The 26,526-nt window shown below is 48.5% G+C and overlaps 1 protein-coding gene and 1 non-coding gene across 3 annotated transcripts in view; one reads left to right on the plus strand and one right to left on the minus strand.

Annotated features, from left to right (window-relative positions):
• The window catches only part of LOC139239597 (zinc finger protein 664-like), a 351,778-nt gene that overhangs the window by 149,036 nt on the left and 176,216 nt on the right, over window positions 1–26,526 (plus strand). The gene's annotated exons all lie outside the window — the stretch shown is intronic.
• On the minus strand, window positions 19,807–19,894 carry trnap-cgg (transfer RNA proline (anticodon CGG)). The gene is given in 2 exon segments: window positions 19,807–19,842; window positions 19,859–19,894. It is a non-coding gene; the product is annotated as a tRNA-Pro (tRNA).

Genomic DNA, 26,526 nt, shown 5'->3' on the forward strand with positions numbered 1-26,526 from the left:
GATGTCTCAATGTATGGTGTCCCTGGATTTGATGTCTCATTGTCGGGGGTCCCTCGATTTGGTGTCTTAGTGTAAGGTGTTCCTGGATTTGGTGCATCAGTGTAAGGAGTCCCTGTATTTGGTGCCTCAGTGTAAGGGGTCCCTGAATTTGATGCCTTAGTGTAAGGGGACCTTGGATTTGATGCCTCAGTGTAAGGGGTCCCTGGATTTGGTGTCTCAGTGCAAGGAATCCCTGGATTAGATGTCTCAGTGTAAGGTGTCCCTGGATTTGATGCCTCAGTGTAAGGGGTCCCTGGTTTAGATGCCTCAGTGTAATGGTTCCCTGGATTTGGTGCCTCAGTGTAAAGGGTCCCTCGATTTGGTGTCTCAGTGTTAGTGGACCCTGGATTTGATGCGTCAGTGTAAGGTGTCCAATGATTTGATGCCTCGGTGGAAGGGGTCCCTAGATTTGGTGCCTCAGTGTAAGGGGTCCCTGAATTTGGTGCCTCAGTGTAAGGGGTCCCTGGAGCTGGTGTCTCAGTGTAAGGGGTCCCTGGATTTGATGTCTCAGTGTAAGGGGTCCCTAGATTTGGTGCCTCAGTGTAAGGGGTCCCTGGATTTGATGCCTCAGTGTAAGGGGTCCCTGGATTTGTTGTCTCAGTGTAAGGGGTCCCTGGATTTTTTGCCTCAGTGTACGAGGTCCCTGGATTTGGCGGCTCAGTGTAAGGTGACCCTGGATTTGATGCCTCAGTGTAATGGGTCCTTGGATTTGATGTATCAGTTTAAGGGCTCCTTTGATTTGCTACCTCAGTGTAAGGGGTCCCTAGATTTGGTGTCCCTGGATTTGATGCCTCAGTGCAAGTGGTTCCTGGATTTGATGCCTCAGTGTAAGGGGTCCCTGGATTTAGGGCCTCAGTGGAAAGGGTTCTTGGCTTAGATGCCTCAGTGTAATGGTTCCCTGGATTTGGTGTCTCAGTGTAAGGGGTCCCTAGATTTAATGCGCAGTGTAAGGGGTCCCTAGATTTGCTGCCTCAGTGTAAGGGGTCCATGGATTTGATGTCACAATGCAAGGGGTCCTTGGAATTGGTGTCTCAGTGTAAGGTGTCCCTGGATTTGATGTCTCAGTGTCAGGGGTCCCTCGATTTGGTGTCTTAGTGTTAGGTGTTCCTGGATTAGGTGTCTCAGTTTAACGGGTCACTGGATTTGATGCCTCAGTGTAAGCGGTCACTGGATTTGGTGCCTCAGAGTAAGGGGTCCCTGGATTTGATGCCTCAGTGTAATGGGTCCCTGGATTTGGAGCATCAGTGTAAGGGAACCTTAGCTTTGATGCCGCAGTGTAAGGGGTCCCTGGATTTGATGCCTCAGTATAAATGGTCCCTGGCTAAGATGCCTCAGTGTAATGGTTCCCTTTGATTTGATGCCTCAGTTTAGGGTGTCCCTGGATTTGGTGTCTCAATGCAAGGAGTCCCTGGATTTGATGTCTCAGTGCAAGGGGTCCCTGGATTTGATGCCTCAGTGTAAGGGGTCCCTGGATTTAGGGCCTCAGTGTAAAGGGTTCCTGGCTTAGATGCCTCAGTGTAATGGTTCCCTGGATTTGGTGCCTCAGTGTAAGGGGTCCCTGGATTTGATGCCTCAGTGTAAGGGGTTCCTGGATTTGATGTCTTAGTGTAAGGGCTCCATGGATTTGGTGTCTCAGTTTAAGGGATCCCTGGATTTGGTGTCTCAGTGTAAGGGGTTCCTGGATTTGATGCCTCAGTGTAAGAGGTCGCTGGATTTGGTGTCTCAGTGTAAGTGGTCCCTGGATTTTGTGTCTCAGTGTAAGGGGTTCCTTGATTATGTGCCTTAGTTTATCGGGTCCCTGGATTTGATGCATCAGTATAAGTGATCCCTGGATTTGATGCCTAAGTGTAATGGGTCACTGGATTTGGTGCCTCAGTGTAAGGGGTCCCTGGATTTGGTGCCTCAGTGTAAGGGGTCCCTGAATTTGATGCCTTAGTGTAAGGGGACCCTGGATTTGATGCCTCAGTGTCAGGGGTCCCTGGATTTGGTGTCTCAGTGCAAGGAATCCCTGGATTTGATGCCTCAGTGTAAGGGGTCCCTAGATTTGGTGCCTCAGTGTAAGGGGTCCCTGGATTTAATGCCTCAGTGTAAGGGGTCCCTGGATTTTTTGCCTCAGTGTAAGAGGTCTCTGGATTTGGCGGCTCAGTGTAAGGGGACCCTGGATTTGATGCCTCAGTGCAAGTGGTTCCTGGATTTGATGTCTCAGTGTAAGGGGTCCCTGGAATTGATGTATCAGTTTAAGGGGTCCCTGGATTTGGTGCCTCAGTGTAAGGGGTCCCTGGATTTGGTGTCTCAGTGTAAGGGGTCCCTGGATTTGGTGTCTCAGTGTAAGGGGTCCCTGGATTTGATGTCTCAGTATAAGGAGTACCTGGATTTGATGCCTCAGTGTAAGGGGTTCCTGGCTTAGATGCCTCAGTATAACGAGTCCCTGGATTTGAAGCATCTGTGTAAGTGGTCTGTGGATTTGATGCCACAGTGTAAGGGGTCCCTAGATTTGATGCCTCAGTGAAAGTGGTCCCTTGATTTGGTGTCTCAGTGCCAGGAGTCCCTGGATTTGATGTATCAGTGTAAGGGCTCACTTGATTTGATGTCTCAGTGGAAGGGGTCCCTGGATTTGATGTCTCAGTGTAAGTGGACCCTGGATTTGGTGCCTCAGTGTAAGGGGTCCCTGGATTTGGTGCCTCAGTGTAAGGGGTCCCTGGATTTGATGTCTCAGTGTAAGGGGTCCCTGGATCTGATGCCTCAGTGTAAGGGGACCCTGGATTTGGTGCCTCAGTTTCAGGGGACATTGGATTTGATGCCTCAGTGTAAGTGGGCCCTGGATTTCATGTCTCAGTGCAAGTGGTCCCTGGATTTGATGTCTCAGTGTCAGGGTTCCCTGGATTTGGTATCTCAGTGCAAGAGGTCCCTGGATTTAATGCCTGAGTGCAAGGGGTCCCTGGATTTGGTGTCTCAGTGTAAAGTGACCCTGGATTTGAAGCCTCAGTGTAAGGGGTCCCTGGATTTGGTGTCTGTGCAACGAGTCCCTGGATTTGATGTCTCAGTGTAAGGGGTCACTCGATTTGGTGTCTCAGTGCAAGGGATCCCTGGATTTGATGCCTCAGTGTAATTGGTCCCTGGATTTGATGCCTCAGTGTAGTGGGTCCCTGAATTTGGTGTCACAGTGTAAGGGATCCTTGGCTTTGGTGTCTCACTGTAAGGGGTCCCTTGATTTGATACCTCAGTGTAAGGGGTCCCTGGATTTGATGCCTCAGTGTAAGCGGTCCCTGGTTTTGATGCCTCAGTGTAAGGGGCCCCTGGATTTGGTGTCTCAGTGCAAGGAGTCCCTGGATTTGATGTCTCAGTGTAAGGGGTCCCTAGATTTGGTGTCCCTGGATTTGATGCCTCAGTGCAAGGGGTTTCTGGATTTGATGCCTCAGTGTAAGGGGTCCCTGGATTTAGGGCCTCAGTGGAAAGGGTTCCTGGCTTAGATGCCTCAGTGTAATGGTTCCCTGGATTTGGTGTCTCAGTGTAAGAGATCCCTAGATTTGATGCCACAATGTAAGGGGTCCCTAGATTTGGTGCCTCAGTGTAAGGGGTCCATGGATTTGATGTCACAATGTAAGGGGTCCCTGGAATTGGTGTCTCAGTGTAAGGTGTCACTGGATTTGATGTCTCAGTGTCAGGGGTCCCTCGATTTGGTGTCTTAGTGTAAGGTGTTCCTGGATTAGGTGTCTCAGTTTAACGGGTCCCTGGATTTGATGCCTCAGTGTAAGCGGTCACTGGATTTGGTACCTCAGAGTAAGGGGTCCCTGGATTTGGTGCATCAGTGTAAGGGAACCTTAGCTTTGATGTCTCAGTGTAAGGGGTCCCTGGATTTGATGCCTCAGTGTAAGGTGTCCCTGGATTTGGTGTCACTGGAAGGGATCCTTGGCTTTGGTGTCTCAGTGTAAGGGGTCCCTGGATTTGCTGCCTCAGTATAAATGGTCCCTGGCTTAGATGCCTCAGTGCAATGGTTCCCTTTGATTTGATGCCTCAGTTTAAGGTGTCCCTGGATTTGCTGTCTCAGTGCAAGGAGTCCCTGGATTTGATGTCTCAGTGCAAGGGGTCCCTGGATTTGATGCCTCAGTGTAAGGGGTCCCTGGATTTAGGGCCTCAGTGTAAAGGGTTCCTGGCTTAGATGCCTCAGTGTAATGGTTCCCTGGATTTGGTGCCTCAGTGTAAGGGGTCCCTGGATTTGAAGCCTCAATGTAAGGGGTTCCTGGATTTGATGCCACAGTGTAAGGTGTCCCTTGATTTGATGTCTCAGTGTCAGCGGTCCCTGGATTTTGTGTCTCAGTGTAAGGGGTTCCTGGATTATGTGTCTTAGTTTAACGGGTCCCTGGATTTGATGCATCAGTATAAGTGATCCCTGGATTTGATGCCTCAGTGTAATGGGTCACTGGATTTGGTGCCTCAGTGTGAGGGAACACTGGATTTGATGTCTCAGTGTAAGGGGTCCCTGGATTTGGTGCATTAGTGTAAGCGATACTTGGCTTTGATGCCTCAGTGTAAGGGCTCCCTTGATTTGATGCCTCAATGTAAGGAGCCCCTGGATTTGATGCCTCAGTGCAAGGGGTCCCTGGATTTGATGCCTCAGTGCAACGTGTGCCAGGATTTGGTGTCTCAGTGTAAGGGGTCCTGGATTTGATGCCTCAGTGTCAGTGGTACCTGGATTTTAGCCTCAGTGCAAGGAGTCCCTGGATTTGGTGCCTCAGTGTCAGGGGACGTTGGATTTGATGCCTCAGTGTAAGTGGGCTCTGGATTTCATGTCTCAGTGCAAGTCGTCCCTGGATTTGATGTCTCAGTGTTCGGGCTCCCTGGATTTGGTGTCTCAGTGCAAGGTGTCCCAGGATTTAATGCCTCAGTGTAAGGGGTCCCTGGATTTGGTGTCTCAGTGCTAGGTGTCCCTTGATTTGATGCCTCCGTGTAAGGGGTCCCTCGATTTGGTATCTCAGTGTGAGGGGTCCCAAGATTTGGTGTCTCAGTGTAAGGGGTCCCTGGATTTGGTGCCTCAGTGTGAGGGAACCCTGGATTGGATGCCTCAGTGCAACGGGTCCCGGGATTTGATGCCTTAGTGTCAGTGGTCCCTGGATTTTAGCCTCAGTGTAAGGTTTCCCTGGATTTGATGCCTCAGTGTAAGGGGTCCCTGGATTTCGTGTCTCAGTGCAAGGAATCCCTGGATTAGATGTCTCAGTGTCAGGTGTCCCTGGATTTGATGCCTCAGTGTAAGGGGTCCCTGGCTTCAGGGCCTCAGTGTAAAGGGTCCCTGGTTGAGATGCCTCAGTGTAATGGTTCCCTGGATTTGGTGCCTCAGTGTAAAGGGTCCCTCGATTTGGTGTCTCAGTGTAAGTGGACCCTGGATTTGATGCGTCAGTGTAAGATGTCCCATGATTTGATGCCTCAGTGTAAGGAATCCATCGATTTGGTCTCTCAGTGTAAGGGGTCCTTCGATTTGGTGTCTCAGTGCCAGGAGTCCCTGGATTTGGTGTCTCAGTATAAGGGGTCCCTGGATTTGATGTCTCAGTGTAAGGGGTTCCTGAATTTTATGTCTCAGTGTAAGGGGTCCCTGGATTTGGTGTCTCAGTTTCATGGGTCCCTGGATTTGATGCGTCAGTGTAAGGTGTCCCTTGATTTGATGCCTCAGTGTAAGGGGTCCGTCGCTTTGGTGTCTCAGTGCCAGGAGTCCCTGGATTTGATGTATCAGTGTAAGGGCTCCCTTGATTTGATGCCTCTGTGTCAGGGCACACTGGATTTGATGCCTCAGTGCAAGTGGGCCCTGGTTTTCATGCCTCAGTGTAACGAGTCCCTGGATTTGGTGTCTCAGTGTAAGGGGTCCCTGGATTTGATGTCTCAGTGTAAGGGGTCCCTGGATTTGATGCCTCAGTGTCAGTGGTACCTGGATTTGATGTCTCAGGATAACGAGTCTCTGGATTTGATGCCTCATTGTCAGTGGTACCTGGATTTTAGCCTCAGTGCAAGGAGTCCCTGGATTTGATGCCTCAGTGTAAGTGGGCCCTGGATTTGATGTCTCAGTGCAAGTGGTCCCTGGATTTCATGTCTCAGTGCAAGTGCTCCCTGGATTTGGTGTCTCAGTGCAAGAGGTCCCTGCATTTAATGCCTGAGTGTAAGCGGTCCCTGGATTTGGTGTCTCCGTGTAAAATGTCCCTGGATTTGAAGCCTCAGTGTAAGGGGTCTCTGGATTTGGTGCCTCAGTGTAAGGGGTCCCTGAATTTGATGTCTCAGTGTAAGGGGTTCCTGGATTTGATGTCTCAGTGTAAGGGGCCCCTGGATTTGATGTCTCAGTTTAAGGAGTACCTGGATTTGATGTCTCAGTGTAAGGGGTCCCTGGATTTGATGCCTCAGTGTAAGTGGTCCCTTGATTTGATGTCTCAGTGTAAGGGGTTCCTGGATTTTATGTCTCAGTGTAAGGGGTCCCTGGATTTGGTGTCTCAGTTTCAGGGGCCCCTCGATTTGATGCGTCAGTGTAAGGTGTCTCTTGATTTGATGCCTCAGTGTAAGGGATCCGTCGATTTGGTGTCTCAGTGCCAGGAGTCCCTGGATTTGATGTATCAGTGTAAGGGCTCCCTTGATTTAATGCCTCTGTGTCAGGGCACACTGGATTTGATGCCTCAGTAAAAGTGGGCCCTGGTTTTCATGCATCAGTGTAAGGAGTCCCTGGATTTGATGTCTCAGTGGAAGGGGTCCCTGGATTTGATGTCTCAGTGTCAGTGGTCCCTGGATTTGATGTCTCAGGATAACGAGTCTCTGGATTTGATGCCTCATTGTCAGTGGTACCTGGATTTTAGAACCAGTGTAAGGAGTCCCTGGATTTGGTGCCTCAGTGTCAGGGGACATTGGATTTGATGCCTCAGTTGTAGTGGGCCCTGGATTTGATGTCTCAGTGCAAGTGGTCCCTGGATTTCATGTCTCAGTGCAAGTGCTCCCTGGATTTGATGTCTCAGTTTTAGGAGTCCCTGGATTTGGTGTCTCAGTGCAAGAGGTCCCTGGATTTAATGCCTCAGTGTAAGGGGTCTCTGGATTTGGTGCCTCAGTGTAAGGGGACCCTGAATTTGATGTCTCAGTTAAGGGGTTCCTGGATTTGATGTCTCAGTGTAAGGGTCCCTGGATTTCGTGCCTCAGTGTAAGGGTTCCCTGGATTTGATGCCTCAGTGCAAGGGGTCCCTGGACTTCGTGCCTCAGTGTAAGGGGTCCCTGGATTTGGTGTCTCAGTGTAAGGGGTCCCTGGATTTGATAGTATAAGGAGTCCCTGGAATTGAAGACTCAGTGCAAGGGGTCCCTGGATTCGATGCCTCAGTGTAAGGGGTCCCTGGATTTGATGTCTCAGTGTACGGGGTCCCTGGATTTGATGCAACAGTGTAAGGGGAACCTAGATTTGGTGCCTCAGTGTAAGGAGTCCCTGGATCTGATGCCTCAGTGTAAGGGGACCCTGGATTTGGTTCCTCAGTTTCAGGGGACATTGGATTTGATGCCTCAGTGTAAGTGGGCCCTGGATTTGATGTCTCAGTGCAAGTGGTCCCTGGATTTGATGTCTCAGTGTCAGGGGTCCCTGGATTTGGTGTCTCAGTGCAAGAGGTCCCTGGATTTAATGCCTGAGTGTAAGGGGTCCCTGGATTTGGTGTCTCAGTGTAAAGTGTCCCTGGATTTGATGCCTCAGTGCAATGGGACCCTGGATTTGGTGCCTCACTGTAAGACGACCCTGGATTTGGTGTCTCAGTGTAAGGATACCCTGGATTTGGTGGCTCAGTGTCAGGGCCCCTGGATTTGACGCCTCAGTGTAAGGGGTCCCTGGATTTGGTGTCTCAGTGCCAGGGGTCCCTGGATTTGATGTATCAGTTTAAGGGCTCCCTTGATTTGATACCTCAGTGCAAGGGGTCCCTGTATTTGATGCCTCAGTGTCAGGGGACACTGGATTTGATGCCTCAGTGTAAGTGGGCTCTGGATTTCATGTCTCAGTGTAAGGAGTCCCTGGATTTGGTGCCTCAGTGTAAGGGGTCCCTGGATTTGGTGTCTCAGTTTCAGGGGTCCCTGGATTTGATGCGTCAGTGTAAGGTGTCCCTTGATTTGATGCCTCAGTGTAAGGGGTCCGTCGATTTGGTGTCTCAGTGCCAGGAGTCCCTGGATTTGATGTATCAGTGTAAGGGCTCCCTTGATTTGATGCCTCTGTGTCACGGCACACTGGATTTGATGCCTCAGTGCAAGTGGGCCCGGGAATTGATGCCCCAGTGTCAGTGGTACCTGGATTTGATGTCTCAGGATAACGAGTCTCTGGATTTGATGCCTCATTGTCAGTGCTACCTGGATTTTAGCCTCAGTGTAAGGAGTCCCTGGATTTGGTGCCTCAGTGTCAGGGGACATTAGATTTGATGCCTCAGTGTAAATGGGCCCTGGATTTGATGTCTCAGTGTAAGGGGTCCCTGGATTTGATGTATCAGTTTAAGGGCTCCCTTGATTTGCTACCTCAGTGTCAGGGGACACTGGATTTGATGCCTCAGTGTAAGTGGGCCCTGGATTTCATGTCTCAGTGTAAGGAGTCCCTCGATTTGGTGTCTCAGTGAAAGGGGTCCCTGGATTTGATGTCTCAGTATAAGGAGTATGTGGATTTGATGTCTCAGTGTAAGGGGTCCCTGGATTTGATGTATCAGTTTAAGGGCTCCCTTGATTTGCTACCTCAGTGTCAGGGGACACTGGATTTGGTGTCTCAGTGTATGGGATCCCTGGATTTGATGCCACAGTGTAAGGGTTCCCTAGATTTGGTGTCTCAGTGTATGTGATCCCTGGATTTGATGCCTCAGTGTAAGTGGTCCCTTGATTTGATGTCTCAGTGTAAGGGGTTCCTGGATTTTATGTCTCAGTGTAAGGGGTCCCTGGATTTGGTGTCTCAGTTTCAGGGGTCCCTGGATTTGATGCGTCAGTGTAAGGTGTCCCTTGATTTGATGCCTCAGTGTAAGGGGTCCGTCGATTTGGTGTCTCAGTGCCAGGAGTCCCTGGATTTGATGTATCAGTGTAAGGGCTCCCTTGATTTGATACCTCAGTGCAAGGGGTCCCTGTATTTGATGCCTCAGTGTCAGGGGACACTGGATTTGATGCCTCAGTGTAAGTGGGCCCTGGATTTCATGTCTCAGTGTAAGGAGTCCCTGGATTTGATGTCTCAGTGCAAGGAGTCCCTGGATTTGGTGCCTCAGTGCAAGGGGTCCCTGGATTTGATGCCTCAGTGTAAGTGGGCCCTGGATTTGATGTCTCAGTGCAAGTGGTCCCTGGATTTCATGTCTCAGTGCAAGTGCTCCCTGGATTTGATGTCTCAGTTTTAGGGGTCCCTGGATTTGGTGTCTCAGTGCAAGAGGTCCCTGGATTTAATGCCTGAGTGTAAGCGGTCCCTGGATTTGGTGTCTCCGTGTAAAGTGTCCCTGGATTTGAAGCCTCAATGTAAGGGGTCTCTGGATTTGGTGCCTCAGTGTAAGGGGTCCCTGAATTTGATGTCTCAGTGTAAGGAGTTCCTGGATTTGATGTCTCAGTGTAAGGAGTCCCTGGACTTCGTGCCTCAGTGTAAGGGGTCCCTGGATTTGGTGTCTCAGTGTAAGGGGTCCCTGGATTTGATGTCTCAGTATAAGGAGTCCCTGGAATTGATGCCTCAGTGCAAGGGGTCCCTGGATTTGATGCCTCAGTGTAAGGGGTCCCTGGATTTGATGTCTCAATGTACGGGGTCCCTGGATTTGATGCCACAGTGTAAGGGGAACCTAGATTTGGTGCCTCAGTGTAAGGGGTCCCTGGATTTGATGCCTCAGTGTAAGTGGTGCCTGGTTTTTATGTCTCGTGTAAGGGGTCCCTGGATTTCGTGTCTCAGTTTAAGGGGTCCCTGGATTTGATGCGTCAGTGTAAGGTGTCCCTTGATTTGATGCCTCAGTGTAAGGGGTCCCTGGATTTGATGCCTCAGTGTAAGGGGTCCCTGGATTTGATGTCTCAGTGTAAGGGGTTCCTGGATTTGATGTCTCAGTGCAAGGGTCCCTGGATTTGATGTCTCAGTGCAAGGGCATTGGATTTGATGCCTCAGTGTAAGGGGTCCCTGGATTTGATGTCTCAGTGTAAGGGTCCCTGGATTTGGTGCCTCAGTGTAAGGGGTCCCTGAATTTGATGCCTCTGTGTAAGGGGTCCATGGATTTGGTGTCTCAGTGTAAGGTGTCCCTGGATTTGAAGCCTCAGTGTAAGGGGTCCCTGGATTTGCTGTCTCAGTGTAAGTGGTCGCTTGATTTGATGTCTCAGTTCAAGGGGTCCCTAGATTTTAGCCTCAGTGTAATGAGTCCCTGGATTTGGTGCCTCAGTGTAAGTGGGACCTGGATTTCATTGCTCAGTGTAAGGGGTCCCTGGATTTGGTGCCTCAGTGTAAGGGGTCCCTGGATTTGATGCCTCAGTGTAAGTGGTCCCTGGACTTCGTGCCTCACGGTAAGGGGTCTCTGGATTTGGTGTCTCAGTGTAAGGGGTCCCTTGATTTGATTTCTCAGTATAAGGAGTCCCTGGAATTGATGCCTCAGTGCAAGGGGTCCCTGGATTTGATGCCTCAGTGTAAGGGGTCCCTGGATTTGATGCCACAGTGTAAGGGGAACCTAGATTTGGTGCCTCAGTGTAAGGGGTCCCTGGATTTGATGCCTCAGTGTAAGTGGTCCCTTGATTTGATGTCTCAGTGTAAGGGGTGCCTGGATTTTATGTCTCGTGTAAGGGGTCCCTCGATTTGATGCCTCAGTGTAAGGGGTTCCTCGATGTGGTGTCTCAGTGTAAGTGGTCCCTTGATTTGATGTCTCAGTGGAAGGGGTCCCTGGATTTGGTGCCTCAGTGTAAGGGGTCCCTGGATTTGATGTCTCAGTGGAAGGGGTCCCTGGATTTGGTGCCTCAGTGTAAGCGGTCCCTGGATTTGATGTCTCAGTGTAACGAGTCTCTGGATTTGATGCTTCAGGGTAAGGGGTCCCTTGATTTGATACCTCAGTGCAAGGGGTCCCTGTATTTGATGCCTCAGTGTCAGGGGACACTGGATTTGATGCCTCAGTGTAAGTGGGCCCTGGATTTCATGTCTCAGTGTAAGGAGTCCCTGGATTTGATGTCTCAGTGTCAGGAGTCCCTGGATTTGGTGCCTCAGTTTAAGGGGTCCCTGGATTTGATGCCTCAGTGTAAAGGTCCCTGGACTTCGTGCCTCAGTGTAAGGAGTCCCTGGATTTGATGCCTCAGTGTAAGGGGTCCCTGGATTTGATGTCTCAGTGTAAGGTGTCCCTCGATTTGAAGCCTCAGTGTAAGGGGTCCCTGGATTTGGTGCCTCAGTGAAAGGGGTCCCTGGATTTGATTCCTCAATGTAAGGGGTCACTGGATTTGGTGCCTCAGTGTGTGGTAACCCTGGATTTGATGTCTCAGTGTAAGGGGTCCCTGAATTTGCTGCATCAGTGGATGGGATCCTTGGCTTTGATGTCTCAGTGTAAGGGCTCCTTTGATTTGATGCCTCAGTTTAATGGTTCCCTGGATTTGGTGCCTCAGTGTTATGAGTCCCTGGATTTGAAGCCTCTGTGTAAGTGGTCCGTGGATTTGGTGTCTCAGTGTAAGGGGTCCCTGGATTTGATGTCTTAGTGTCAGGGGTCACTGGATTTGAAGCCTCAGTGTAAGCGGTTTCTGGAATTGGTGTCACAATGTAAGGTGTCTCTGGATTTGGTGTCTCAGTGTAAGGTGTCCCTGGATTTGATGTCTCAGTGTAAGGGGTCCCTAGATTTGGTGTCCCTGGATTTGGTGTCTCAGTGTAAGGGGTCCCTGGATTTGATGCCTCAGTGTAAGGGGTCCCTGGATTTGGTGTCTCAGTGTAAGGGGTCCCTGGATTTGATGTCTCAGTGTAATTGGTTCCTGGATTTGATGCCTCAGTGTTAGGGGTTCCTGGATTTGGTGTCACTGTGTTAGGGATCCTTGGCTTGGTGTCTCAGTCTAAGGGGTCCCTTGATTTGATACCTCAGTGTAAGGGGTCCCTGGATTTGATGCCTCAGTATAAATGGTCCCTGGATTTGATGTCTCAGTGCAAGGGGTCCCTGGATTTAGGGCCTCAGTGTAAAGTGTTCCTGGCTTAGATGCCTCAGTGTAATGGTTCCCTGGATTTGGTGCCTCAGTTTAAGGGGTCCCTGGATTTGATGCCTCAGTGTAAGGGATCCCTAGATTTGTTGCCTCAGTGTTCGGAGTCCCTGGATTTGAAGCCTCTGTGTAAGTGGTCCGTGGATTTGGTGTCTCAGTGTAAGGGGTCCCTGGATTTGATGCCACAGTGTAAGGGGTCCCTTGATTTGATGTCTCAGTTTAAGGGGCCCCTGGATTTGGTGTCTCAGTGTAAGGGATCCCTGGATTTGATGCCTCAGTGTAAGGGGTCCCTGGATTTTGTGTCTCAGTGTAAGGGGTCCCTCGATTTGGTGTCTCAGTGTAAGGTGTTCCTGGATTCGGTATCTCAGTTTAACGGGTCCCTGGATTTGATGCATCAGTATAAGTGATCCCTGGATTTGATGCCTCAGTGTAATGGGTCACTGGATTTGGTGCCTCAGTGTAAGCGATACTTCGCTTTGATGCCTCAGTGTAAGGGCTCCCTTGATTTGATGCCTCAGTGCAAGGTGTCCCTGGATTTGATGCCTCAGTGCAAGGTGTGCCAGGATTTGGTGTCTCAGTGTAAGGTGTCCCGGGATTTGATGCCTTAGTGTAAGGGGTCCCTGGATTTAATGTCTCTGTGTAAGGGGTCCCTTTATTTGGTGTCTCAGTGCAAGGAATCCCTGGATTAGATGCCTCAGTGTAATGGTTCCCCGAATTTGGTGCCTCAGTGTAAAGGGTCCCTCGATTTGGTGTCTCAGTGTAAGTGGACCCTGGATTTGATGCTTTTGTGTAAAGGGTCCCTCGATTTGGTGTCTCAGTGTAAGGGGTCCCTAGATTTGATGCGTCAGTGTAAGGTGTCCCTTGATTTGATGCCTCAGTATAACGAGTCACTGGATTTGATGCCTCAGTGTAAGGGGTCCCTGTATCTGATGTCTCAGTGTAAAGGGACCCTGGATTTGGTGCCTCAGTGTAAGGGGTCCCTGGATTTGATGCCTCAGTGTAAGGGGTCCCTGGATTTGTTGTCTCAGTGTAAGTAGTCCCTGGATTTAATGTCTCAGTACAAGGGCATTGGATTTGATGCCTCAGTGTAAGTAGTCCCTGGATTTGATGTCTCAGTGCAAGGGCATTGGATTTGATGCCTCAGTGTAAGGGGTCCCTGGATTTGGTGTCTCAGTATAAGGATACCCTGGATTTGGTGGCACAGTGTCAGGGCCCCTGGATTTGATGCCTCAGTGTAAGTGGTCCCTGGATTTGATGTCTCAGTGTAAGGGGTCCCTGGATTTGGTGTCTCAGTGCCAGGAGTCCCTGGATTTGATGTATCAGTTTAAGGGCTCCCTTGATTTGATACCTCAGTGGAAGGGGTCCCTGTATTTGATGCCTCAGTGTCAGAGGACACTGGATTTGATGCCTCAGTGCAAGGGGTCCCTGGATTTGATGTCTCAGTTTAAGGGGTCCCTGGATTCGGTGTCTCAGTGCAAGGAGTCCCTGGATTTGATGTATCAGTGTAAGGGCTCCCTTGATTTGATACCTCACTGCAAGGGGTCCCTGGATTTTAGCCTCAGAGTAATGATTCCCTGGATTTGGTGCCTCAATGTCAGGGGACACTGGATTTGATGCCTCAGTGTAAGTGGGCCCTGGATTTCATGTCTCAGTGTAAGGGGTCCCTGGATTTGATGTCTCAGTGTAAGTAGTCCCTGGATTTAATGTCTCAGTACAAGGGCATTGGATTTGATGCCTCAGTGTAAGTAGTCCCTGGATTTGATGTCTCAGTGCAAGGGCATTGGATTTGATGCCTCAGTGTAAGGGGTCCCTGGATTTGGTGTCTCAGTGTAAGGATACCCTGGATTTGGTGGCACAGTGTCAGGGCCCCTGGATTTGATGCCTCAGTGTAAGTGGTCCCTGGTTTTGATGTCTCAGTGTAAGGGGTCCCTGGATTTGGTGTCTCAGTGCCAGGAGTCCCTGGATTTGATGTATCAGTTTAAGGGCTCCCTTGATTTGATACCTCAGTGCAAGGGGTCCCTGTATTTGATGCCTCAGTGTCAGAGGACACTGGATTTGATGCCTCAGTGTAAGGGGTCCCTGGATTTGATGTCTCAGTTTAAGGTGTCCCTGGATTCGGTGTCTCAGTGCAAGGAGTCGCTGGATTTGATGTATCAGTGTAAGGGCTCCTTGATTTGATACCTCAGTGCAAGGGGTCCCTGGATTTTAGCCTCAGAGTAATGATTCCCTGGATTTGGTGCCTCAATGTCAGGGGACACTGGATTTGATGCCTCAGTGTAAGTGGGCCCTGGATTTCATGTCTCAGTGTAAGGGGTCCCTGGATTTGATGTCTCAGTGTAAGGGGTCCCTGGATTTGATGCCTCAGTGTAAGGGGTCCCTGGATTTGGTGTCTCAGTGTAAGGTGTCCCTGGATTTGAAGCCTCAGTGTAAGATGTCCCTGGATTTGCCGGCTCAGTGTAAGGGGATCCTGGATTTGATGCCTCAGTGCAAGTGATCCCTTGATTTGATGTCTCAGTGCAAGGGGTCCCTGGATTTTAGCCTCAGTGTAATGAGTCCCTAGATTTGGTGCCTCACTGTCAGGGGACACTGGATTTGATGTCTCAGTGCAAGGAGTCCCTCGATTTGGTGTCTCAGTGTCAGGGGTCCCTGGATTTGGTGTCTCAGTGTAAAGTGTCCCTGGATTTGATGCCTCAGTGTAAGGGGTCCCTGGATTTGGTGCCTCAGTGTAAGGGGTCCCTGGATTTGGTGCCTCAATGTAAGGGGTCCCTGGATTTGATGCCTCAGTGTAAGGGGTCCCTGGATTTGATGCCTCAGAGTAAGTGGTCCCTTGATTTGATGTCTCAGTGTAAGTGGTTCCTGGATTTGATGTCTCCGTGTAAGGGGCCCTGAATTTGATGCCTTGGTGTAAGTAGTCCCTGGATTTGATGTCTCAGTGCAAGGGCATTGGATTTGATGCCTCAGTGTAAGGGGTCCCTGGATTTGGTGTCTCAGTGTAAGGATACCCTGGATTTGGTGGCACAGTGTCAAGCCCCCTTGATTTGATACCTCAGTGCAAGGGGTCCCTGGATTTGATGTCTCAGTGTAAGGGGTCCCTGGATTTGGTGTCTCTGTGCCAGGGGTCCCTGGATTTGATGTATCAGTGTAAGGGTTCCCTTGATTTGATACCTCAGTGCAAGGGGTCCCTGGATTTTAGCCTCAGTGTAATGAGTCCCTGGATTTGGTGCCTCAGTATCAGGGGACACTAGATTTGATGCCTCAGTGTAAGTGGGCCCTGGATTTGATGACTCAGTGTAAGGGGTCCCTGGATTTGATGTCTCAGTGTAAGCGGTCCCTGGATTTGATGCCTCAGTGTAAGGGGTCCCTGGATTTGGTGTCTCAGTGTAAGGGGTCCCTGGATTTGGTGTCTCAGTGTAAGGTGTCCCTGGATTTGAAGCCTCAGTGTAAGGTGTCCCTGGATTTGCCGGCTCAGTGTAAGGGGACCCTGGATTTGATGCCTCAGTGTAAGTGGTCCCTTGATTTGATGTCTCAGTGCAAGGGATCCCTGGATTTTAGCCTCAGTGTAAGGGGTCCCTGGACTTCGTGCCTCAGTGTAAGGGGTCCCAGGATTCGATGCCTCAGTGTAAGGGGACCGTGGATTTGGTGCCTCAGTTTCAGGGGACATTGGATTTGATGCCTCAGTGTAATTGGGCCCTGGATTTCATGTCTCAGTGTAAGGGGTCCCTGGATTTGGTGCCTCAGTGTAAGGGGTCCCTGGATTTGATGCCTCAGTGTAAGGGGTCCCTGGATTTGATGCCTCAGAGTAAGTGGTCCCTTGATTTGATGTCTCAGTGTAAGTGGTTCCTGGATTTGATGTCTCCGTGTAAGGGGCCCTGAATTTGATGCCTTAGTGTAAGTAGTCCCTGGATTTGATGTCTCAGTGCAAGGGCATTGGATTTGATGCCTCAGTGTAAGGGGTCCCTGGATTTGGTGTCTCAGTGTAAGGATACCCTGGATTTGGTGGCACAGTGTCAGGGCCCCTTGATTTGATACCTCAGTGCAAGGGGTCCCTGGATTTGATGTCTCAGTGTAAGGGGTCCCTGGATTTGGTGTCTCTGTGCCAGGGGTCCCTGGATTTGATGTATCAGTGTAAGGGTTCCCTTGATTTGATACCTCAGTGCAAGGGGTCCCTGGATTTTAGCCTCAGTGTAATGAGTCCCTGGATTTGGTGCCTCAGTGTCAGGGGACACTAGATTTGATGCCTCAGTGTAAGTGGGCCCTGGATTTGATGTCTCAGTGTAAGGGGTCCCTGGATTTGATGTCTCAGTGTAAGCGGTCCCTGGATTTGATGCCTCAGTGTAAGGGGTCCCTGGATTTGGTGTCTCAGTGTAAGGGGTCCCTGGATTTGGTGTCTCAGTGTAAGGTGTCCCTGGATTTGAAGCCTCAGTGTAAGGTGTCCCTGGATTTGGTGCCTCAGTGTCAGGGGACACTGGATTTGATGCCTCAGTGTAAGTGGGCCGTGGATTTGATGTCTCAGTGTAAGGCGTCCCTGGATTTGATGCCTCAGTGTAAGGGGTCCCTGGACTTCGTGCCTCAGTGTAAGGGGTCCCAGGATTCGATGCCTCAGTGTAAGGGGACCGTGGATTTGGTGCCTCAGTTTCAGGGGACATTGGATTTGATGCCTCAGTGTAATTGGGCCCTGGATTTCATGTCTCAGTGCAAGTGGTCCCTGGATTTGTTGTCTCAGTGCAAGAGGTCCCTGGATTTAATGCCTGAGTGTAAGGGGTCCCTGGATTTGGTGCCTCAGTGTAAAGGGCCCCTGGATTTGATGCCTCAGTGTAAGGGGTCCCTGGATTTGATGCCTCAGTGTAAGTGGACCCTTGATTTGGTGCCTCAGTGTACAAAAAGAATGATTGATTTAAACATTATTATGTTCCATGAAATTATTATAATCTATAAAATTCTTTTGTAAAACTTCAACCATTTATTATGCCCTGAGCATGTTTTTATCCCTATCTCATTGGGGTTAATTTGGTGCAAATGATGAACCAGGGCAAAGGTTAGGCAAAGGTTTCTATAGTGTAGCGGTAATCACGTTTGCCTCACACATGAAATGTCCCCGGCGCGTGCTTTATTTTAGAATATATTTGCTGTAAAATAAATTGAACAGAAGTAGCCCCAGGTTCCCTGTCTGATGAGCAATGAACATTTTAAATCTCCGAAAATACAGAGTGTGTAAATTCAGATCGGGAATATCATTTCATCCTGCAATTATTAAAGTTCAGTTATTGAAGTTTCGACTGTCCTTCAGTCACATTCCGAACTCGGGCTCCCTCTGTGAGCGCCTAACCATTAAACGAGCAGGACACACGTTATAGAGTTTAATTCTGGACTTAATATTTTCTTTGCTGTTTCACAATAACCAGATCTATGCTCCAAAACCCATCTCACTGTTTCCCGGTGTCAGTCAGAGACTTTGCTTTTTCGACCTGTCTTCAGAAGCGCCGCACGGTCCCACTCCGATAGTCAATGAGCTGTTGGGACGTTAGTGTATCCAGGCTGTGGGTGGCCACCCCGAGCGCAGCAGAGGGGTTTCTGCATTAGTTCTGGGTTGGGACAGTATTTCCCCTTCTCTCTTCCTCTTGTCTGCATCCCTGTGCTTTGGTTTCTGTAGTTATTCCCCGGCCTTATTTTATGTGTTTAAAGCGGAACAAAAGATGAAGTGACGACACTCTGGACCAATTTCGTGAAGTGAAATAAGGAGCAATTAAAGAATAAGGGAGAAGCCACTGTCGCCCTTTTGACAGGAGAATAACCTCGCCCATGGCTGTTCATCCACAGCAAGATGAAACATAATCTTCCTGCCCGGGATCCTTTCGCGTAGAAAGCAAACGTGATAAGGGCTCCACTGCGGAAACCGCTCTGACCAGAAGTACAGCAGAGGGCAGCTGACCAGTGAATGCCTTCTGTGCTGATCGGGAATGTGTTGGCTCACCTTGAACAACTTCTGTCCCTCACTGACAGCTGTGAATCCTTCTGCTCCGCTGCCCTTTACACAAACATGTCACTGATCCCCACCCACCACCCCACATCCCCATCGTGTTATCTTCCATGTTAGCACAGTGGGTTCGCGGAGACACCTACTCTCTCCCCGCGGTTAGTGAACTCAGTCAGTCTGTAAAATTAAAGGGAAACAAGTGTCCCGCAAAGGGCAGGGGAAGGAAGAGAGTCTGTAACCTGGGTTTAATTGTTTGTCAAAGGCTACCCGTCCTGTTGTCTATTTCCAGCAGTTTCCTTCTTTCACAGGTGGAGATACCGGTCCTGGACCATGCTCCTAAAATACAATGAGGTCGGGATAAAAGTTCCTCACGTACTCAGGGCAAAATCAATGATTGAATTTCTACAATGGATTAATGAATGATGTTTAAATCAATGAATCCTTTTTTCCACATGCGATGCACATAACTCTTTCTTATAAGGTTTTAATTTTGATGGAAGTGCAATTTCCCTGGCCGGAAATTGACCCAGTGCCGCGGTGGTGAGAGCGCCGAATCCTAATCACTGGACCACCAGGGAACGCTGCATTGCTGCATCGCTGCATCGTAATGCTTGGTGTCATTATTGTCCTTTTCTTTAAACATAATAACTTAATTTATTTCTAGTCGGCTGGAAGTCAGAACATGATCCAAAAATGTAATTGTTTTACTTGAGCTGAATGCTCAGTAAAGTATTGGAGTGGGAACTCACTGGATAACAGCACAGCTGGCAATGTTTGCAGAATATATTCGTGCAGCCAAAACGCACAATGACAACCTGGATCTGTGCGGCACTGAATCCTCGGGGAAAAAGCAGTTAAAGGCTTCACCCCTGGGTGGGCTCAAACCACCAACCTTTCGGATAAAAACCGAATGCACTAACCCATTACATCACAGAGACTGATGGAAGAACATGTTGCAAGACATGCAAAACCAGGGTGTCAATCAGTTAAAGCTTTGGATTGCTCCGACCGGGATGGAACTTGTCTACTCTCAGTTGTACTTTTCACAAATAAAGGGTGGGACATTCATTGTGTATACGTGGAAGCAGTCTGGTCCCGCACACTGCAGACACTTCCATGTCACCGCCAACCAGCTCTCCCACAACCGGTGTGATCTACCTTCCAGCCTTCCGGTGCCTTGTCTGTGACGAAGTAATCTGATTGTCCCGAAGCCGGTAGTAGGTTTTAATTCCTTTTCAGCTTCTGACTGCGGATGTTGCTGTGATTAAATGCAAACAAAATGCTTACAGGGACAGTTGGATTCACCGTTTCTTTGCTTGGTGAAATTTCAAAGATTGAAAGCGACGCACATCAACCCCAAACCTCGTCACCTACTCGCAAACCGCTACACGCTGCTCCCGTGAGATGGAAGCCCAGTTGCTGTTTCAAGCTTGAATACAGGTACAAGCAGAACTCATTCAAGAAGGTCCAAGTCCCTGAGGCACCTGATTATTTGCACCGAACTCCTTCGCAAAGAGTTGAGGTTCGTGTGGGGTGATTTGGACACATCCTTCCCCACACTACAACACTTCAAACATAACTCAACGGCTGTAAAGCGCTTTGGGGCGTCATGAGTTCCTGAAATGCGCTGCAGATGTGCAAGTCCTTCTTTGCAAAAGAATGGGCTCGTCCGGGATTTGAACCCGGAATCTCTCGCGAATTTACAATATCAACCCCGAAGCGAAAATCATACCCCTAGACCAACGAGCCAACTATTTGATTAGCACGGCGATAAGGTGTAACTATTATAAAAGCATATTTTGTGTATGTTGCTATTCTTGGTTGGAGGAGCAGTTGAGCCGGAATCAGTGACTTTGACTTTTCAACCTGTCTTCTGAAGCGCCGCACGGTCCCACTCCGACAGTCAATGAGCTGTTGGGACGTTAGTGTATCCAGGCTGCGGGTGGCCACCCCGAGCGCAGCAGAGGGGTTTCTGCATTAGTTCTGGGTGGGGACAGTATCTTTCCCGTTCTCTCTAGCTCTTGCCTATATCCCTGTGCTTTTATTTCTCTATTTATTCCCGCTCGCTCAGTTTCTAGTGTTTAAAAGGGAACAAAAGATGAAATGGTTATCACTGTGGAACAATTTCTCTCACTCAAAGTGCTACCGTTGCGCCATGAGGTCTCGGTAGCTCGCCGTTGATATTCAGGTTCATCTATAAATATATCTAAATATATCGACAAGTATGGAAGCTGTTCCCTGGTGGTCGAGTGGTTAAGTCCGGCGCACTTGTAGAATTTACCAATATCTCGCAAAGATTCCAGGTACCTTTCCCCTACAGAGGAGAAGAATCCCTTTCTGGGCTTTTAAAATGAGTTTAAAGGGGCAGATGAAGCCTGCGGGGGATAAAATGGGCTGCATTCATGGAGACCCCCCCCCCCCCAGTGTTTGGACTCATAGGAAACTGAATTCAAAATGGACCTAAATTACAGAAGCTTGAGATCCCCTAAATATCTGTGGGAAGGAGTGTTAGATCTCTTAATTTACAATGAAATACGAACTCCGATTGTAGTTTTAACTTCTTTATTTTTGGCAGACAGCAGTAACAAGTTCTTGGCTTTAAGCCAGGTCTTTGTTCTTCTGGGACCACATGGTCAAAATGGCTGTACTTATACCTGGATCAATTTACAGAAAAGAACTCACCTTCTTTGACCTTATTGGCTCAATTAAATGTCTTTTAACCTTTTAATTGGCTCGCTACCCAAGGTCCTAAAATGTCAAGTTGATGAATGACTTAATGCAACATGCTGAACTGCACATAGTCATTGGAGTCTGTGTTTTCTCCACTTGTCCAAATGCAGCCTGTTTGAATTCTCTATCAATCCCCCACTTTGATTCTTTCACAAACTGAATCATAAAACATCAGGTATCTCTGGTTAAACATTCTACAAAATAATTTCATACATGCTAATAGAGTTTCCTTCTAAAATTTGTTGATGTGTTTCGCCACATGTCCGGACTATAGCTTCCACACAAATTTACACCAACCCGAGTTCCATCGTGGCCACAATGGAAGTCTGATTTTAGTAGGTTAATTAACCTTATTCCAATTTAATCCAAATCAATATCTTAGTTCAACCAGTAAACAACCTTCCCTTAAGCATAACATACCCCTGTGCCATGTACAGACGGTCTGCTGGGACCTGCAAGGTGTCTCACCTGCGGGACAGCAGCTCCAGCCGCCTGGTCGCAACAACATTTAATCAACATAAACAAACAATATAAAAGTAAAACAATTACAATGAATAGAATTAAACCTTCCACCAATGAAGTTCCTATTGAACCTAGCCATTCAGTGGCTCCACTCCACAAAGTGAATGATGGGGGTTGCTTAAGTTTTTCTATCTCCTTTTGGATATGCTCCGCTAAGTGGGCAATTTCTTCGGAGCTATCTGGGATATATGTGCAACAATCAGTTCCGAGTAGGGTGCAAGTACCTCCCTTTTCAGCCAGGATGTAATCAAGGGTCAGTCTATTCTGTAGGGCTACTGTGCGGATTGCTACCATTTCTGCATTGATTTTAACTAGGGCCTCTGAGGTATCATTGGCTACTCATTCCACAACGGATGCCATGTTAATGGATTCCCTTGCCAGTTTGGCGGTCCCATACCCAGGGATCAGAATGCAAAGAACCTCTCTGTTTCTGTGATAGCTCTCTTAGGACGGTGTAAATGTTCCGACAGTGACTTTATATGATACATATAAGGCACAATGTAGGCTAAATAGCAGGATCCCATCCAATTCTGGGGCAGCCAAGGGTAGGCCTTGTGGCCACACACCCAATAGGTGCCATTATATGCAATGAATGTTAGCTGTTTCTTTGTCAGCAACACTCCGGGGCCTGTCCAAGCTTTTCCATCTGTTTTATTCAGAATCCCCATTATGTTAAAATTCCCACATCAGCCCAGTTTGGACGGTTCCGTGACTTGATTATGTTATACTTCCGGGAGCAGTTACTATACCCCATATTTTGGCATCCTTTGATGTTTCTAATCAGACCGACCGATTCCCCTGGTCTTCCTATTCCCGTTGTATTAGTGATAACAAAAAATGGGGGCCGTTTGAAATTATTGTAGCACGGTTGGTATCCCCCTTCAAAGGTAGTCAGATTGTAACCTGCTGACTTCCATTTACATGCCCAGTTTTCCGTATCCTGAAACGCATTGCCTGTTTTATTTTGATTAATTATCCACTCAGCCATTTCCGAGATATTCAAGGGAACTGGCCTCAAGGGAATCCCTCCCTTTGAGTGAATAGAGATATGCGCAAACACCCAACAACTAGAAATGTTACCTTGTTTGGCATAAATGTATGACATATATAAAAAGGTATTTACATGTAATTCCCTTGCTACCCTACTATTTCCCTTTGGTGCAGAAGGTCGGCTTGTAAGAAGTAGGCCTATGCCTAGAATACCTACAATCAATAATACAGTAAATTTATACATATTCGCAAAAAGTAATTGTCCTTGTTAGATTTCAGCTTCAGTTACGGGTGCTCATTGAACGTGTGAAGCGTGGATCCAGGCTTTCTTTCCGTGGACTTTAACAGCTGCCTGGGTGGTCAATAACACTTGATAATGTCCCTCCCACTTGGCACCCAAAGGTTCTTTATGCAACTTTTTCACATACACCCAGACTCCCGGGATGATGTCGTGTCCTCCTTCGGGTGGATTACCCCAAGCTGCCGATACCTGTTGGGAAACAGAACTAATAGCATTGGTTAAGTTTTGACAGTATGATAACAAAGTGTCACTCATTAAGTGAACATCAGCTTTCCGTAAATCGATAGTTCCTGGCAGCAACATGGGTCTTCCTGTTATAATTTCAAATGGGCTGAGACCTGTAGTTCTGTTCGGGGTTGCCCTAATGCTACATAGCACTATTGATAGTGCCTGGGGCCATGTTGTTCCTTCTTGGTGATATTTGGCAAGCCGTTGTTTCAGATTTCGATTCATTCGTTCTACTTGTCCTGATGATTGTGAATGATAAGGACAGTGTAAATCCCACGTAATGTTCAGTAACCTACAGACTTCTTGGCAGACAGCACCTTTGAAATGTGTTCCCTGATCTGAGTCAATGCTACTCGGGACTCCCCATCGGGGAATGTAATCCTTACACAAGACCTTTGCAGTGTGATTGGCTGTGGCTCTTTTAGTTGGGACAGCTTCTACCCATCTAGAGAATCTGTGAATCCTTGGCATGAAGGAAGAGATATATAATCAACCTGCAGATGCTGGAATGGTCTGACAGGGACAGAGGGCCTCAGTTGGGGCAATACCGTGATGGGTCCAGAATTATTTTTCTGGCAGACCAAGCAATGGTCTGTTACCAGCTGGGCATGTTTTTTAAATCCCCGACCCCACCAGCCTTTCTGGAACCGTGCCGTCATCTGTTGTGAGGCCAAGTGTCCCCACGAGTGGATCTGTTGGGCTAAAAAAGGCATAAGCGCTTGTAGCGCGACTGGCTTGTCGGTAACTCTTTGTCTCCAGACACCATCTTCGCATAGCTTAATTCCTGCCTCAATCCATGTCCATTTTTCCTCTCGGGAGCACTCGCCTTGCATTGTTTGAAGGTCTCGTGTCAGAGTCCTGAGTGCTTTCAATCTGCACATCTGTGTTGGTTCTTCTGGAGGAACGCCCTGTGAGGCGGCATCTTTAGCTGCCTGGTCAGCTAGGGCATTTCCCTGTGCTTCTGTGGTATTTTCCTTGGTATGGGCCTTACACTTCAGAATGGACACTTCCTGAGGTAATTGTATGGCCTCCAGTAAGTCTCGGACTTCTTTTCCATTTCGGATAGGTGTACCAGCAGCAGTGATGAATCCTCTTTTCCGCCAGAACATACCAAAGTCGTGAGCGACTCCAAAAGCATAACGCGAAGCTGTGTTGACATTAGCTGTCTGTCCTTCTGCTATTCGACATGCCTCTGACAGGGCCCGTAACTCGGCCTGTTGTGCTGACTTTCCTGAGGGTAAACATCCTTTGGCCACTACCTCATATAAGATTGTAACTGCCCATCCTGCTTTTCTGGTACCATTCTCAACAAAGGAGGAACCATCTGTAAACAGGATGAGGTCTGGGTTGTGCAGAGGCTCCTCTGCTGCTAAGGCTGCTTCTTCTGTTTCTTTTAAAATCTCCACGCAGTCATGCTCTTCACATTCTCCCCCCTCTTGCTCCCTCGATTCTGACATCGGGAGCATAGTTGCGGGATTAACCGGGCTGGCCCGGACGATATGGAGATTAGGAGCTTCCAAAACTGCTGTCCAGCGGGTCCATCTTGCTGCTGTCACCTGAGACATTCTATTCATAGACAGCAAATCGTGTAAGGTGTGGGGACACTTGACAATCAGCTTTTGGTCGAGGACTCGACCCGCAGTGGTTATTACCGCTCGACATGTAGCTTCCATGGCCCTTAGGCAACTTCCCCATCCGAGGGCGACAGCATCCAGTTTTGCCGAATAATAGCCAATAGGTCTTTGCTGATCCCCATGTTTTTGTGTCAGTATAGCTGTCATATATCCTTCTTTCTCATGGACAAACAGGGTAAATGGCTTACCACTGTCGGGGATTCCCAGAGCCGGTGCCGAAAACAAAGCCTTTTTCAAACTCAGGAAGGCCTCTTGCTGTTCTTTTGTGAGGGTGATGGCTTCTTTAGAGGCACGTTTCCCCTTTAAAATATCATTCAATGGCTGAGCAAGCTGTGTGAAGGAGTCAATCCAATTTCTGTTCAAGTTACACAATCCCAAAAAAGACCTTAGTTGCTGAATAGTGGTGGGTTTTTCAGCAGCCCGAATGGCTGCAGTTCTATCCTGGGTAAGTTCTCTCTTTCCTTGTGAAATCTTTTGTCCCAGGTATACAACCTCTTCTTGGGATATTTGTGCTTTATTGATGCTGGCTTTATGTCCTTTCAGCCGAAGGTGATCCAGCAAAGCTCGTAAACCTTGTTCATGCTGTTCTTCCGTGTTTGAAGCTAGCAGGATATCGTCTACATATTGGATGATTGTGGGTGACAGGGGAGGTAATTCTCGCAAATGGCTTTGTAAAGCCATGTGGAATACCGTAGGGCTGTTGTGAAAACCCTGCGGTAACCGGGTCCAAGTATACGGTTATCCTTGGACCGTGAAAGCAAACCACTGTTGAACCTCCGGTGCCAGAGGCGCCGACTAAAATCCGTTGGCCATATCTATAACCGAGAAACATTTATGTTCCGGTTTGAGGGCATTAAAAATGGTGGAGGGATCTGCGACCAAAGGAGCTTTTTGATCAATACATTGGTTAGCTTTCCTATAATCGACAGTCAAACGCCAAGTCTCATTAGATTTCTGTACCGGCCACACGGGGCTATTGGAGGAGCTACGCGTTTTAATAAGCACCCCTTGTTTCTCCAATTGCTGAATAACCGGTAAGATTCCCACGATGGCAGTTGGACTGATGGGATACTGTTTAGTGCATGGAGGCTTGGTCCTTGTAAATGACGCAGGCTCCATCTGGAGTAGGCCACAATCGTTCTTATCTTTAGCCCATATCGGTGTTCCTTCAATTCTTCTTTCTTCAAAGTTCTAATTGACCATGTCACCCGACCATCCTCGAAATGCAACGATGAATCTACTTGGATTAGAACGTCCATTCGCAAAAGGGGTTGATCTACTGGGCCTATCCAGACCGGCATGGTTAGTTCATGTGGACCCAGCCCGATAAGTACCGGTGTTGTCCTTTTAATTTCCATTTTATGGCCCCCAACTCCATAGGCTGTACGTGCCCTACCATCCAACGGCAAAAAGTCTCCATATTTTAGGGATAAGCATGTTAAATCCGCCCCTGTGTCTAAAAGACAATCCACATCCTTATCACCCACCCTCACAGTTATATATAGCGCATCTCCCCTTTGTTGTATTAGTGCGAGGAGGGGGGCCAGGGTGGGCTCTAATCGTTTTTTGCTATCCCAAGTAACTCCTTCTGTTGTTGTATTGTCAATCGCTTAAATGCTTCTATGATGTCGTTATCTTGTGACAAGCCTGGCTTGTTGGCTGAATTGTATCCCTGGCTGCGTCCTCTTCCCCAGCCACGACCTTTCTGTTTGGCCCTGCAGGTCTTGGCCCAGTGACCTTCTTTCCCACAATAATGACATTTTCCGGGTAATTTCCCTACTAACTGTTTATCTGAATCCTGGGATTTCCATCCCATAGCCTGTACAGCTCGGACTTTAGCTCCCATATCCCCATCTAATTGGTTACATCGATCCACCAATGCTTCAAAGATAGTTCCTCGACCTTCCCAGTCTGGTAACACCACCTTAAGCATTTTTGACAGTTCTGGCTTTAGACCTGCCACGAAAGCTGCTTTC

The sequence above is a fragment of the Pristiophorus japonicus genome, chromosome 28 (genome assembly GCF_044704955.1).
Source record: "Pristiophorus japonicus isolate sPriJap1 chromosome 28, sPriJap1.hap1, whole genome shotgun sequence".
NCBI lineage: Eukaryota > Metazoa > Chordata > Chondrichthyes > Pristiophoridae > Pristiophorus > Pristiophorus japonicus.